Here is a 13,890-nt window from a genome sequence, read left to right as displayed (position 1 = left end):
ATTCTTCTATTCCAGTTTCTGACTGTTACGATTATGACCTCGTAAAAGCAGCAGTTTTGAAATCGTACGAGTTAGTACCAGAAGCATACAGACAAAAATTTAGAACATTGTCCAGAGGTGTTAACGTTGCTCATGTTGAGTTTGCTAGAGAGCTCAGTATTGCATTTAATCGTTGGTGTATGTCATCTGAGGTAACCACAGTTGAGGAATTGACTGACTTAATTGTGCTGGAACAGTTTAAGAATTCTGTACCCGCTCGTATTGCGACATATATAAACGAGCAGAAAGCAGATACAGCTGCAAAAGCTGCTGAATAAGCCGATGACTACGTGTTAACACACAAGAATCTTGAGTTTCGGAAAAGGGACGAATTTTTTGAAGATCGGGGAGATCGGATGTCCAGAAATTTGTCTCTTATTTGTAATTACTGCCGTGGTAAAGGACATTGGAAAAATGACTGCCCTGTGCTTAAAGCCAAGAGTAGAGGGGGAAAGGCTCCTCGCGTTAAACCAGCTGCTTTTGTGGCATCCGTATCAAGTCCTGTTGATTCCTTGTGTGAAGGATTTCCTAAATTGGGTAACCGTTTGGAAAATGGAGATTATGCGCCTTTTATCACCCATGGACATGTGTCGATGATTGGAACCGAGATAAAAATTCCTGTAACAATATTAAGAGATATGGGAGCTTCAGAGTCTTTTATTTTGGAGGATGTCTTGCCATTTTCATTTTTGAGTGATACTGGTACTAGTGTTCTTGTTAGAGGAATTGGGTTGGATGTGATGTCTGTTCCCTTACACAGAGTAATGTTGTCATCTGAGCTTGTGAGTGGTGAAGTGGTGATTGGAGTACGTCCATCATTGCCCGTGGATGGAGTGGATATAATCATGGGGAATAATTTGGCCGGGTGTAGGGTGTGGCCTGATACTTCATCTCCTGTGGTTTTATCTGTTCCTCTTCCAGGTTCTGACGAGAATCATGAAAATTATCCGGAAGTGTTTACTGCATGTGCAGTAACTCGTTCCATGACCTCTGCTCAACCAAGGGTAACCTCTGATTCTGCTGTTGTTAAACCATTCTCTTTGCCTGATAACTTTTCTGTTTCTCCTCCCGAGTTGCTCCGGGAGCAGCAACTTGATCCCTCTCTTCATCAATTGTTTGAGAGTGTGATGTCTTCTGAGGAAATTAGAAATGTTGCTCATGGTTATTTCTTGCAGGATGGAATGTTGGTGAGAAAATGGATTCCTCATGGTAGTGATTTTGCTGGGGATCCTATCATGCAGGTGGTAGTTCCAGAAAAATATCGCTCACTGGTATTACAGATTTCTCATGATAAACTTGCAGGTCATTTAGGGGTAAAAAAAAGACCTATCACAGAATTCTTTGTAATTTTTTTTGGCCAAAATTGAAGAAGGATGTGTCACAGTATATCAAGACATGTCATACTTGTCAATTAACAGGCAAACCAAATCAGAAGATCAAACCTGCTCCATTGTTTCCTATTCCTGCTGTCAGTCCACCATTTGAGCACCTGATTATTGATTGTGTAGGCCCACTGCCTAGATCAAAGTCAGGTAGCATTTATTTGCTCACGGTGATGTGTGCCTCTACTCGATATCCTGCAGCATATCCTCTTCGTACGATCACTGCAAAATCAGTGGTGAAGGCCTTGACTCAGTTCATTTCCATTTTTGGCATTCCAGAATTGTGCAAAGCAATCAAGGTTCTAATTTCACTTCTCATTTATTTTCTCAGGTTTTGAAACTGCTACACATTAAACACAAAGGCAGTGCTTATCATGCTCAAAGCCAGGGGGCTTTGGAGCGTTTCCATCAGACACTGAAGTCTTTATTGCGTTCTTATTGTACTGAGATGGAAGGTGATTGGGAGCAAAGATTGCCGTGGTTGATGTTATCAGCACGTGAGGTGTGCCAGGAAAGTACTGGGTTTAGTCCCAATGATTTGGTGTTTGGACACACAGTTAGGGGACCACTGGCTGTATTCCGAGACCAGTGGGTTGAAAGTGCACCACCAAAAAACTTGCTAAGCTATGTGAACGACTTTAAGCGTAGATTATATGAAGCAGGTAAAATGGCAAAAGAACAATTGCATTCATCACAAAAGCGTATGAAAACAATTTTTGATCGACGGACTGAGGAACGGAAATTCATGCCTGGCGATCAGGTGTTGGCTCTGTTACCTGTGGAGGGCTCACCATTTCAAGCTCAGTTTACAGGTCCGTATGTGGTAGAAAAACAAGTTACTGATTTAAACTATTTGATTGCCACTCCAGAGAGAAGAAAGTCCACACAATTGTGTCATGTTAATTTGTTGAAGCCTTATTATTGCCGTTCTCACAAGATGTCAGTCGATGAAGCGAAACCTGCATTTGCAGTTGAGAGCACTTCGGTTGTGGGAGAGGGAATAGATGGAGTTTCTTTTCCAGAGGATACAGTACTTTTGGGATGTCTAAAAAATTCAGAGACACTCAAAAATGTGTCTAAAATGTTGGCCCATTTGCCTGATGATAAATGTGGTGATCTGATTGATATTATTAATCTTCATGTCTCTATATTTGGTGATGTACCTTTGCGTACACATTGGTTGGAGCACGATATTGATGTTGGGGATTCGGAGCCCATTTGCCAGAATTTTTATCGGGCGTCCCCAAATAAACTCCTGCATCTTAACGCTGAAGTTCAGTATATGCTGGATCACGATATTGCACAACCTTCATATTCCAGTTGGGCATCTGCCTGCTTGTAAGTAAATCCGATGGTACTTATCGATTTTGCACCGACTATCGTAAAATAAATAGAGTAACAAAACCAGACTCATTTCCACTGCCTCGTATTGAGGATTGTGCTGATCGGGTGGGGTCGGCGAAATTTGTAAGCAAGTTCGATCTGCTTAAAGGCTATTGGCAAGTTCCATTGACCAAAAGAGCTCAAGAGATTTCCACCTTTATTACATCAGAGGGGTTATTCTCCTACAACGTTATGAGTTTTGGGCTTAGAAACGCCCCTGCAACATTTCAGCGACTTATGAATAGGGTTGTTTCTGGGTTAAAGGGAGTGTAGTTTTTAGTGATTCATGGGAGCAGCACTTGGAACATGTTGCAGATCTGCTCTCTCGGTTTGAAGAGGCTGGCCTGACTGTCAATCTGGCTAAATGTGAATTTGCCAAGGCCACTGTGACTTACCTAGGTAAGATAGTTGGACAAGGATGTGTGCGACCAGTTCGGGCCAAGGTTGAGGCCATTGATCAGTTTCCTTCTCCTACTACTAAGGAGTTGATGCAGTTTTTGGGGTTAGTGGGTTACTATCTGGGATTTTGCAGAAATTTTTCTACCGTGGTAGCCCCCCTCACAGATCTTCTGAAAGTAAAAGCCGCCTTTGTTTGTCAGGTTGCTTTTGAGGCAGCTAAATCCCTGCTTACTTCCACTCCGGTGTTGGCAGCGCCCCGTTTTGATCGTTCTTTTCAGGTATGTGTGGATGCTAGTAATGTGGGTGCTGGAGCAGTGCTGTTGCAGGCTGATGAGGAAGGAATTCATCGTCCAGTTAGCTTCTTCTCAAAAAAGTTTAATTCCTATCAACTGAATTACTCTGTGATTGAAAAGGAGGCATTAGCTTTGATATGGGCTTTGCAGCACTTTGAAGTGTATGTGGGATCCGTGTCAGACCCATTGGTTGTGTATACGGACCATAACCCGCTTGTTTATTTACATTCTTTGCGGTGCCCTAACCAACGATTAACTCGTTGGTGTCTTTTCCTGCAATCATATGCACTTGACATCCGGCATATCAAGGGGACTGACAACGTGGTAGCTGACGCATTGTCTAGAGCTCCTTATTCCTTTTAACTGATTGACTAACTAGGTTTTGTTTTGCTCTACTTGTCTATCTTAAATTGCTTCCACAGGGCCCGTGGTTGCTGACGATACTGGAGAGTATTACAGAGTGGTGGGTCTTTCCAGTTTGGGAGTTAATGGGTGACTAGTTTCACATGTCCACCCTTTTCTTTTTATGGGGGGGGGGGTGTTACGACCCCAGAGTGGGTCATATCGTGTGGGTTTGGTTGTCCTTGTTATGTTTTGTAGGTTGGAGTGAGTGACGTCATGATGACTGATGGATTACACCTGCGCTAGAGCTGATGCCGGCAAAACTAAAGCAGCTCCCTTCAGTCGTGACGGGGGCGCGCTCTCCTCTCGGGCTATTTTGTTGTCTTCTTCGTTTGTTGGTTTATTCTTTTATTTAATACTCTTTACTTTAATAAATGTTATTCCTTTTTGCAAACCACTTCAACGTGTCATTCCCTTCTTTGTTGCGGCTTGCGAGCTGGCCGTGACAATACTTTGAGAGTTTGTTTATATAGTGGAGCAAGTATTGTTTTTCCGGTTTGTGACCAACTTGTGATGCAGTATGTAAAATGTGAGAAAATCATTGAGTGCATATACAATTTAGCAGCATCTAGAGGTAACTGATTACGAATGTGTCTAAAATTTCTTAAATTAAATTTAACAGTATTACAAACCTGCTTTATATGTTTCTTAAAAGAAAACTGTGAATCAAGAGTAACTCCCAGATATTTAAAATGTGACACAATCTGGATTGTTTCCCCATTTACAACGACATCTGGCTGATTTTCATTTTTCCTCATATAAAAATACATACACGCAGTTTTACTGACGTTTAGCGTCATGCAAGACTCAGAGAGCCAAGTGGCAATTTTTGCCATTGCTGCTGTTAATTTGGTTGCCAGTTTATATCTGTCTCTTCCATGTGCCAGAATTACCGTGTCATCTGCATACATTTGGGTGTCAACTTGAGGACATGCTAGTGGTAGATCGTTAACATATAGACTGAATAACAAAGGGCCTAAGACTGAGCCTTGCGGGACGCCAACAGAACAGCTACTGAATGATGACATTTTATTCCCAACTCTGGTGCTTTGTCTTCTCATGGTGAGATAGGACTCCATCCATTTCATAACATCATCAGAAAAATTTAAGTTTGACAACTTAGGAAGAAGAACATTATAATTTACTATATCGAAAGCTTTTTTTTAAATCCAGAAAAACTGCTCCTACAACACTCCCACTGTCTAGTTTTGATTTGTTTTTTTCAACAAAATAGCAAGTAGCCATTTCGGTCGAGTAATTTTTCCTAAAACCAAATTGCATTGGATGAAGTATTTGTCCAGAATTTAGAAAGTCGGTAAACTGCTCAGTTACCATTTTTTATGCAATCTTTGATGCCACCGGCAAAATGCTGATAGGTCTATAGTTAGCTACATCAGTAGGTTCCCCTGCCTTGAAAATCGGAACTAACACTGCATTTTTCCAGGCAGCTGGGAAAATTGATTGCTTTATCGATAAATTGACTAAGTGTGTAATGGGGGTGCTAAGGGAGTGAATATTGTTCTTTAAAAAATGTTGAATCCCACTTGAATGTGTCCTTTGCCTTTGAGAACTTTAAAGTGCTTATTGTCTTACAAATTTTATTTTCAGGAACTTCAGTTATCTTAAAAATGGTCTTATAATCTGGTGTTGCTATATTTTTAATTCTTGCTCCAAAAGTGTCAGATAAATTCTGCACTGATACAGTAAAATAAGTATTAAATACAGAAGCTATTTCACTGGGGTCATTATTTAAAATTCCATTAATTTTCAGCTCATGTCCATTTCCCTGATTTTGCTTCTTGTCTTTCTTTGTTAGTTTATTTATGTTGCTCCATATCAATTTACTATTTCCTTTTCCGTCTTTAATAATATCCATAAAGAACTTTGCCTTTGCTTTCCTTGGTTCATTGACCACTTTATTACGAAGGTTTGTAAAAATTTGTCTGTCAGTAATTAATTTAGACTTCAGTGCTACTTTCAAGTCAACGTCAAGTTTTTTCATCAGGTCCCACAAATTGTCATTAAACCATGGTAGGTTGCCCTTATGCTCTCCATATAACCATGTACTGTATGTGAGATAAAAATCTTGAATCTTCTGTTCTAATTTGAAGTGCATCTTGTTTTGTTGTTTTCCGTGATCCTGTGATTCATCACTTAGTTAAGCCGTGTGTGATGATGATGGCTAAGCCGCTATAGAGACAATTGACTTTATGAACAAAAACTGTTTACAAAGCTATCAGACATTTGTGGTGGACTCGGGAATTGCGTGTGAAACTGGACAGATCGTGTGTTTCCTCGTTTGAAGTGGATCGACTGGATTCATCTCATGTTCATGTTTGTATCATTGTCATCGGATGAACGTAAGTGTCTTTGTTTTCATGTGGGATTACTTTGAATTCATCATCTGATTAATGTGCACCAACAACTGGGTCCCAACGATAACGATCGATTGTACATTTGAACTGTTTGACTGACTCACATATATTTGAACTGATCGTAATATATGTATCTAATGCGCATACAGTACAGTACAGTTTATAGTGTGAACTGCAAGTTTAAAAAAAAGAGTGTTTTACTTGGATAAGGTTCTAAATTTACATTATATATCTCGATTGAGTTAAAAGTATTCTAAGCAGGAACAAAGCTAAGGCTAAGAAGGAGCATAGAGGAGCAAAGAGTATAAGTGTGAAAGAAAAAGAAGACTACAAAAAGAGGTTTATATATGTTTTTATTTAAAAGAAAAGAAGCAACTTGCATATTATCAGGAATAATTGTTTACCTGCTCTCTTTAAAAAAAAAGTTGTATTAATGTACAAATAAATTTTGGTATTTCTTTGAGTCTAGCAAGTTAATTAATTTTCAAAGTTATTAAATTCCCTTTCGAAAGCTACAGTCGATGTTGCGCTGCTCTGCACATTGGTAAACGTCTTATTCGTGACCAGCTGTGAATAATGTGTGTAACACGTCAATAGAATTGACCCGGAGGTAATATAGACTCGGTTGATGACGTCAACGGAGCGCGCCTGCAACACGGGGCTATAAATAGATAAGCCACAGGTCTTTTGTCTTCAGATCATTCTGTGCATGTGTGCATCAGGAAGATTCTTTCGTCAGCTACAGATCTTTGTAGGATGAGCCAATGAAACGGTAAGTGTTGTGTCCCTCCATGCTCTCTTCATTCTCTCTTGTATTTGCTGGATACAAATGATTACTGTTTTGTTTGTTTGGGGGAAGAGCACACGGTTCTGGCTTTAGAGACAGACGAGTGCGAGCATTGTGTACTGCTCTCAGTGAAGATGCTTCGGTCTCGTCTGAACTATTTCCAGACCGCACACACCTTTTCATCAAGGGGCTCTCGTGGGGATCTGCGTGACGAGCGAGCGACAGGCCCGTCCCTTTCGCTTGCGGTGTTACCCAATCCACGCTAGGGCTGTCACTTTTGTGAAAAAATCTTTTTTGATTTTTAAGACATAAGTGTTCATTGAATCGATTGTAAAATCGATTTTCCATGTCTAAAAAAAAAAGATGTCTCCTTTTTCAACGTCAAATAACAGACGAACGTAAAGAGAGCGCTGGAAACGCACAAGTCAGCAATATTTCTTATTTATTGGCATGAAATTTGGTGCAGAATAACAAACAGCAACAGGATTGCAACATTCTCGAAAAAATATTGTGACGAGTGGGGCGGGGCCGAGAGACGTGGGAACAGGAGCGAGGCTGGTGGAGTGATTGGCGATCAACGACACCTGTTCAACCCACCGGTCTCGAGTCCCATGGAGGAGATGGAAGGATATAAAACAGGAGCGACGACAGTGAATGATGAGAGAGGACCAGGCCTGGACTTTATTTTGTGTTTGCTTTTTATTTGTGCGCAACAGTCGTCCGCGAGGGGCTGCTGCGCTGTTTTGTGTTTATTTTGAGTATTAAAGTTTCAGTTGATTGTCCGCTGGTTCCGCCTCCTTCTTGCCGATGATTACGAAGGTTTTATCTTTACAAATATATATGCAGAGGGGACGGCTGGCATAACAAAAGAAAAACATCACTGCAGGCTTCAACCCGGCTGCATTTATGATTTAGATTATTTTAAATAATGATTCAATCCATTTCAAACAACTGTTCAAAAAAATGAAACTTTAAATGGACTTGAGAACAGCCCATGTGTGTTTTTTTATTGAACGTAACCGACACTTAGGCAAGGCAGCACTGGGCACGCATAATTAAAGGCTATAGGCCTTTACAAATTTATTGGACAGGAAAACAAGTCGATCAACATTTTTGGGGTCCAGAGCAGAGCGTTTTTTATTCACTATATGTCCAGCTGTTGAGAAGACGTGCTCCGACCGCACTGATGTCCCAGGGACACTCAGGTACTGCTGCGCAATGTCGGGGTATTACTGCCAATTTTCCACCACAAAAGCTGGTCGCTGTCAGTTTGCAATGGTCCTTTTCATAACTCAGAATCTCCTGCAACTAGATGCGCAAATGAGGCGAATTCGCGTCTACCGCGCCGCGAGACCTCCAGACGCCCGTACACGTCTCTTTACATTGACTTAACATTGAAATCATTCGCGGCAGACGCTCTATTCGCATTTGGTGTGAACGCAGCATCGACGTCACTGGGTCTTATAGGCGAGTAAAATTGCTGGTATTTTCTGTCTAGCTTTCGCAACGCATACTGCACTTTTGGAATTCTTTATTTTCTTTTTCTGCTTGTTTGTGAGTTTTGTTACATATATACTTTTAATTGTTTAATTATTTAAAGGTGCCATGTGCAAAAATTGAGGTAAAAATATCCAAAAAATGACCCACACGCATCAATAGAATGAGAAGAAATAAGGGCGATGATGTCATTAAAAAAATGTCAAGTTATAGTGCTGCAGAGATATCAACCTTAATTAGCATTAGCATTACTAGCCCCGGCCCGACAGGTGTCGTAATACCAGTTTCGGCCATGGGAGGTGGTATGCGGGCAACATAACAACCAGCCAACCTGCAATACACGAATAACTCGCACGGCTTGTGGGCGTACTTATACCTGATGTCAATCGTGTGGAAAGTACAGCCCACTACTTCATTTCAGTTCAGGGAAGAGAGCGGAAGGATGACTGAAGCCCTTGGCAAGAGACCACCACCCGCTACAGGGAAACAACCGCGCTCGGAATCACAAATCAAATCCGATAAGAAAAGGAGCCGAACCAGAGTAAATATCGGCACTGCTTTCAATCGCTGGAGAAAACTGATGGACCTGAAAGAACTGAGGTTCGACACCGAACTTGGAACATTTCTTTTGGATTGGTAAGTTAGATGCTGTTAGTATTTCGCTAGAAGTTTGCTTTTTATGTTTGTGTATTTTTTTTCGGGAAGTTATAACATAGAAATGTATCGAAGGCTGTTCGATAAACGTGCTAATGTTAGCGATGGCTAACCGTAGCTGCGTTTGATAATTAGCTAACGTTAGCTATAACTTACCCATTTATTTATATCATAACTAACCTGCTCTGTCTAACTTAGTCTGTTGGTCTCCGTGTCCTCTTTGCTTCGTGGTTTTTATGTACGTGAGAAAATTGATGTGTGGCGTGTGAAAAGAGTCAATTGCGTGTGTCTCACGGTGAATGCTTGAGACTTGGCAGCTCTGGTTACGTTGGTTGGCGCTAGCTTGGTCAACATCAGCTGTCTGTCTGTCAAATTAATTTAATTCAAATAATGTATATATACAACTCAAAATGTAATATGAACAAAACGAATAGGAACATATTCACTGGTAAAGGTGAAGGGGAGTAGCTTGAAGATGTCATGTTTCAAAATCACTTGACATCACCCAACGTTCCTCTGGAGGCAAAACGTCCTCTCAAGGCTTCGGCTATGGCTGTAGGGTTGTTGTGAAGGTAGGGGCGGAGCATAGAGACTATGCCGTTTCTCGTTTGTTACTCTAGAGTAGACCAATTCACTTTATTGAGGCATACTGCCCCCATCTGGTATGGAATGTGGAGTATGACTTGATTTTTTTGCCAGACATGACAGATGGCACCTTTAAAAATTAATAGTGTACATATTTTGTTAAAATCGAATCCCTATTTTCATTTTCAAAACTTATTTTGGTTGGTCCGATCGATTTTCGAACTAAAAGTGACAGCCCTAATCCACGCATCCTCTCTCGTGATCTCGAAGCGCGCTCTGGTGCTTCTTCGGTTTATGAGGAGGATGATATATCTCATGAGTCTTCGGGCCATGAGCAGCCCGCCTCTGAGCGTTCCTCTCGCGAGAGGAAATCGGTCGTGGTGGTTACTCGCGCGGTGGACAGGTTGCAGCTTGACTGGCCACGCGAACAAGAGACCCCTAAACGTAGTAAGCTGGAGGATAGGTTTCTGTCAGGTGGTACGGGAGAGAGGCCACAACAGCAGTCTCTTCCTTTTTTTGAGGACCTCCATGAGGAGCTGTCGAAGTCATGGAGCAAACCATATACTTCTCGCGTCTTTGTTGACGTTGACTTTTTCAACTATCGTGGATGCAAAGTTGCGGGGGTATTCGGAGATGCCTCGGGTTGAAGAGAAGCTCGCGAGCTATCTTTCGCCCGATTCTGCATCCTAGAGTAAGAAACCTACTCTCCCCACTAAACCTTGTAGAATAACATCATCGCTAGTGGGTAAAGCTTACCAAGCTGCAGGTCAGGCTGGTGCTGCGCTGCACACTATGGCAGTGTTACAGGCATACCAGGCTGACCTGTTGAAGGACTTGAGTGTGGGCAGTACGATCAACGAGGAGGACGCCCGTGCTGGTGGAGGTAGTCCCTCACGAGGTGGGGCACGCTCAAGAGCTTTTTGCCCTGCCCTGTTACCCTCACAAAACCCCTCCATCCCCGCCACTTCTTGTACTTGGGGGGGGGGGGGGGGGGGGGGGGTTTCAGTGAGATATTATATGTTCCAGTGATTCCTGCCATCTTTCAGGACACGGAACATCTAACATCCCCTCAAAAAGAAGTGTTAAAATTGGTACCGCTCTCAGAGAGTCTGGCAGTGTGGAAATTTCTGCCAGGCATTTCTGGGTGGGTATTGAGCACAGTAGGGATAGGATACAAGATCCAATTTATTCGTCATCCTCCACGATTCAATGGCGTGGTCTCCACTTCCATGAAACTGGAGCTGATGCAGGTACTCTCACAAGAGCTACAAACTCTTCTGGGCAAAGAGGCCATAGAACATGTTCCTCTTCCAAGGAGAGAGTCGGCTTACAACAGCTTACAACAGGTTTGTGATGGGGCAGGTTGGTCCTCTCCGCACACATTCATAAGATTCTATAGTTTGGATGTTCATGCTACTCCGGGCTCTCATGTCCTTGAGTCAACATCACAAGCTAATGTCTGAGGCCTTCTTATGGTTTGGTAGCACACCTGCACAACCTTAGGGGTCCAGACATTTTCAAGCACGGCGGCGTAGGTATTCTCGTTCCCAATGCGCTGAGCAGCACAGCATCGACTGTAGCTTTCGAAAGGGAATGTTCCTAGTTACTTAACTGTAACCTTGTTCTCTGAGAAAGCAGAACGAGATGCTGCGCTGTGTTGCCATGCTGAGGATGTCCCAGGACTGCTCTTCAGACTGCTCTTCAAAATATCCTGTTGATGCACCTGTGGCTTATCTATTTATAGCCCTGTGTTGCAGGCGCGCTCCGATGACGTCATCAACCGAGGCTATAGTACCTCCGGGTCAATTCTATCGACATGTTACACACATTATTCACAGCTGGTCACGAATAAGACATTTCCCAATGCGCTGAGCAGCACAGCATCTTGTTCCGCTTTCTCAGGGAACAAGGTTAGAGTTAAGTAACTGGGAACGTTCTTGGGAATTGCAAATAAGAATTGTTTAATTGATCCATAGTAAAGAGATTGAGTAAAAGTACTGTTACAAGTCGATCTGGCTCATCAACCACAGTGCATTCCCTCGCTCGTGTATTAATCACCAGCACCTGTTCACAATCCAATCATTTAATCTCCAGCACCTGATCTCATTCACTCACAATCACATAAAAGCACACACCTCAGTCACTTTCATTTGTCCGAACTTGTAGCTGACAGTGGAAACCTCCCGATTACAAGCTACTAGCTTTGACTTGCTACTTACCTCTCTACCTACCTCTTTGTCAGCACTATCCTCCTAGACCCCTGTGTTCCTCCAGAGTTCCTCCAGCATTCCTCCTGCATGTCTCCAGCGATTCCCTCCTTCAAGATCTCCTCTCCTGCATTTCCCCGAGGTGTATGCAACTATTCCTTCATCCTGGTCACCCCACTGTCGTTACCAAGAAAGCCTATGTCCAGTCATCAAAACCCTGCTCAACTCCTCTGCTTTCACAACCCTGCATCTCTCCCGATTTACATGCAGTGTTTGGAAGGTTACTTTGGAAATGTAATAGGTTACAGATTACAAGTTACCCTGTTTAAAATGTAATAGTAGTGTAACTTTTTCAATTACTTTATTAAAGTTATGTAACTAATTACTTTTGAGTACTTTTTGATTACTTTTCTAAATTTGTGAAAATTAAAGAATAATAAATAAAAGCATATACATCAACTTAAATACAGTTATCTAATAAGCATGTGACGTATTCTGTGTAATAAACTCCTGAAACATTGGTGTTTCATTCACATTGGTTTTAAACTGCTGTCTCTGTATATGATGATAGTTTTCTCAAAATAAGTAAAATGCACATGAAGTGACACTGAGCAGTTCTAGAAATTATGTGCTCGTGTACTCCTATATTGAGGCGGCAGAGGTTGAAAACACTGCGAGCTTCAGCAGGCCTATGTGTAGTAAATGAAACCATGTCTTTGCCATTAATTTACAGGAGGGGCGGACTGGGAAAAAAATTCAGACTGGAAAATTCAAACTCATACAAACAAATTCATGGACAAAACTATTTTTTGTATAGACCTGACATAAAAAAGGTTTAAATCTTTAATTTGGGGACATGCAAAATAATTAAAAGTTCTCTCCTGAACTGCACCTTCACTTCCATTTTTCTCTTCAGTCTCTTTATTTTGCCCTGTTATCCATCTCTCTCATGACTTTAATACTCAAGATTGAACAAAACTATACTTTACAATACAATACTCTACAATACTACAATATCTTTATAGAAAAATCCTAATACTGTACACGAGTCATGTTTTTCCCTTACAAAAAATTACCATGCTTTTATTAGCCTATATAAAAGTAAAATAACCTTGTTTTGTTTTTGTTTTTTTGCAAATGGATTTGTATTTATTTTTAAATAAATACATTTGTAAAATAATTTTACATTTTTGGTTATCACAGTTAAACAATAGTAACCATTTTCTCTGGATTTATAGTTACATATTAAAATGTTAATTTTCGTAAGGTTTGTGTTGTTGTCTGTCGTAGCTCCCCCTAAACCTATAAAAAAAAATCAGATTTTTTTTTTTTCAGCTAAATTACTACTGTAACATTACAACAGATAATAATGATGTCCTTTATATAGTATTTTGAGTGATGACTGATGAGCAACGTGCTGCTGCTTGATTAAATAAAAAAAAAAAAAGACAAAAAAAGCATCTTTACAGATGAAACTGATCTGAAACCCTGAACAGGAGTTCTGCTTCTCTGCTCCAGTAGTTCACTCTATTCTCTCTCTCTCTCTCTCTCTCTCTCTCTCTCTCTCTCTCGCATTGATTACTCTGAGTCTAATCAAAACCGTTTGACGGAGGCGCGGAGAGCGCGCGAGTCATGACAATTCATGACTTATTAGAGATTTAATTATCAAATGGCGGATTCGCATTTTTAAGACTGGATTCTACGAACCAGACTGTATTTCCGCATCCCGGGAATTATTAGGGCGGTATGTCTCAGAATTGTCAGTGTAATTTGGGAAAGAAATCAGTTAAATCTGTATGTGGATGTGTGTAAATATTCAAATGTAATCCCCTTTGTAATCGTAAAAAAATTCATAAGTAACTAATTTAATTACTCATTTTTTCTTAG

General features: G+C 41.2%; 1 pseudogene; it reads right to left on the bottom strand.

The window, feature by feature from the left end:
• The window catches only part of LOC132121847 (synembryn-A-like), a 32,177-nt pseudogene extending 21,425 nt beyond the window's left edge, over nt 1–10,752 (bottom strand).
• Between the last annotated feature and the right edge of the window lie 3,138 nt (nt 10,753–13,890).

This window comes from Carassius carassius, chromosome 40 (assembly GCF_963082965.1).
Source record: "Carassius carassius chromosome 40, fCarCar2.1, whole genome shotgun sequence".
Lineage (NCBI taxonomy): Eukaryota > Metazoa > Chordata > Actinopteri > Cypriniformes > Cyprinidae > Carassius > Carassius carassius.
This window is presented reverse-complemented; position numbering and strand designations above follow the sequence as displayed.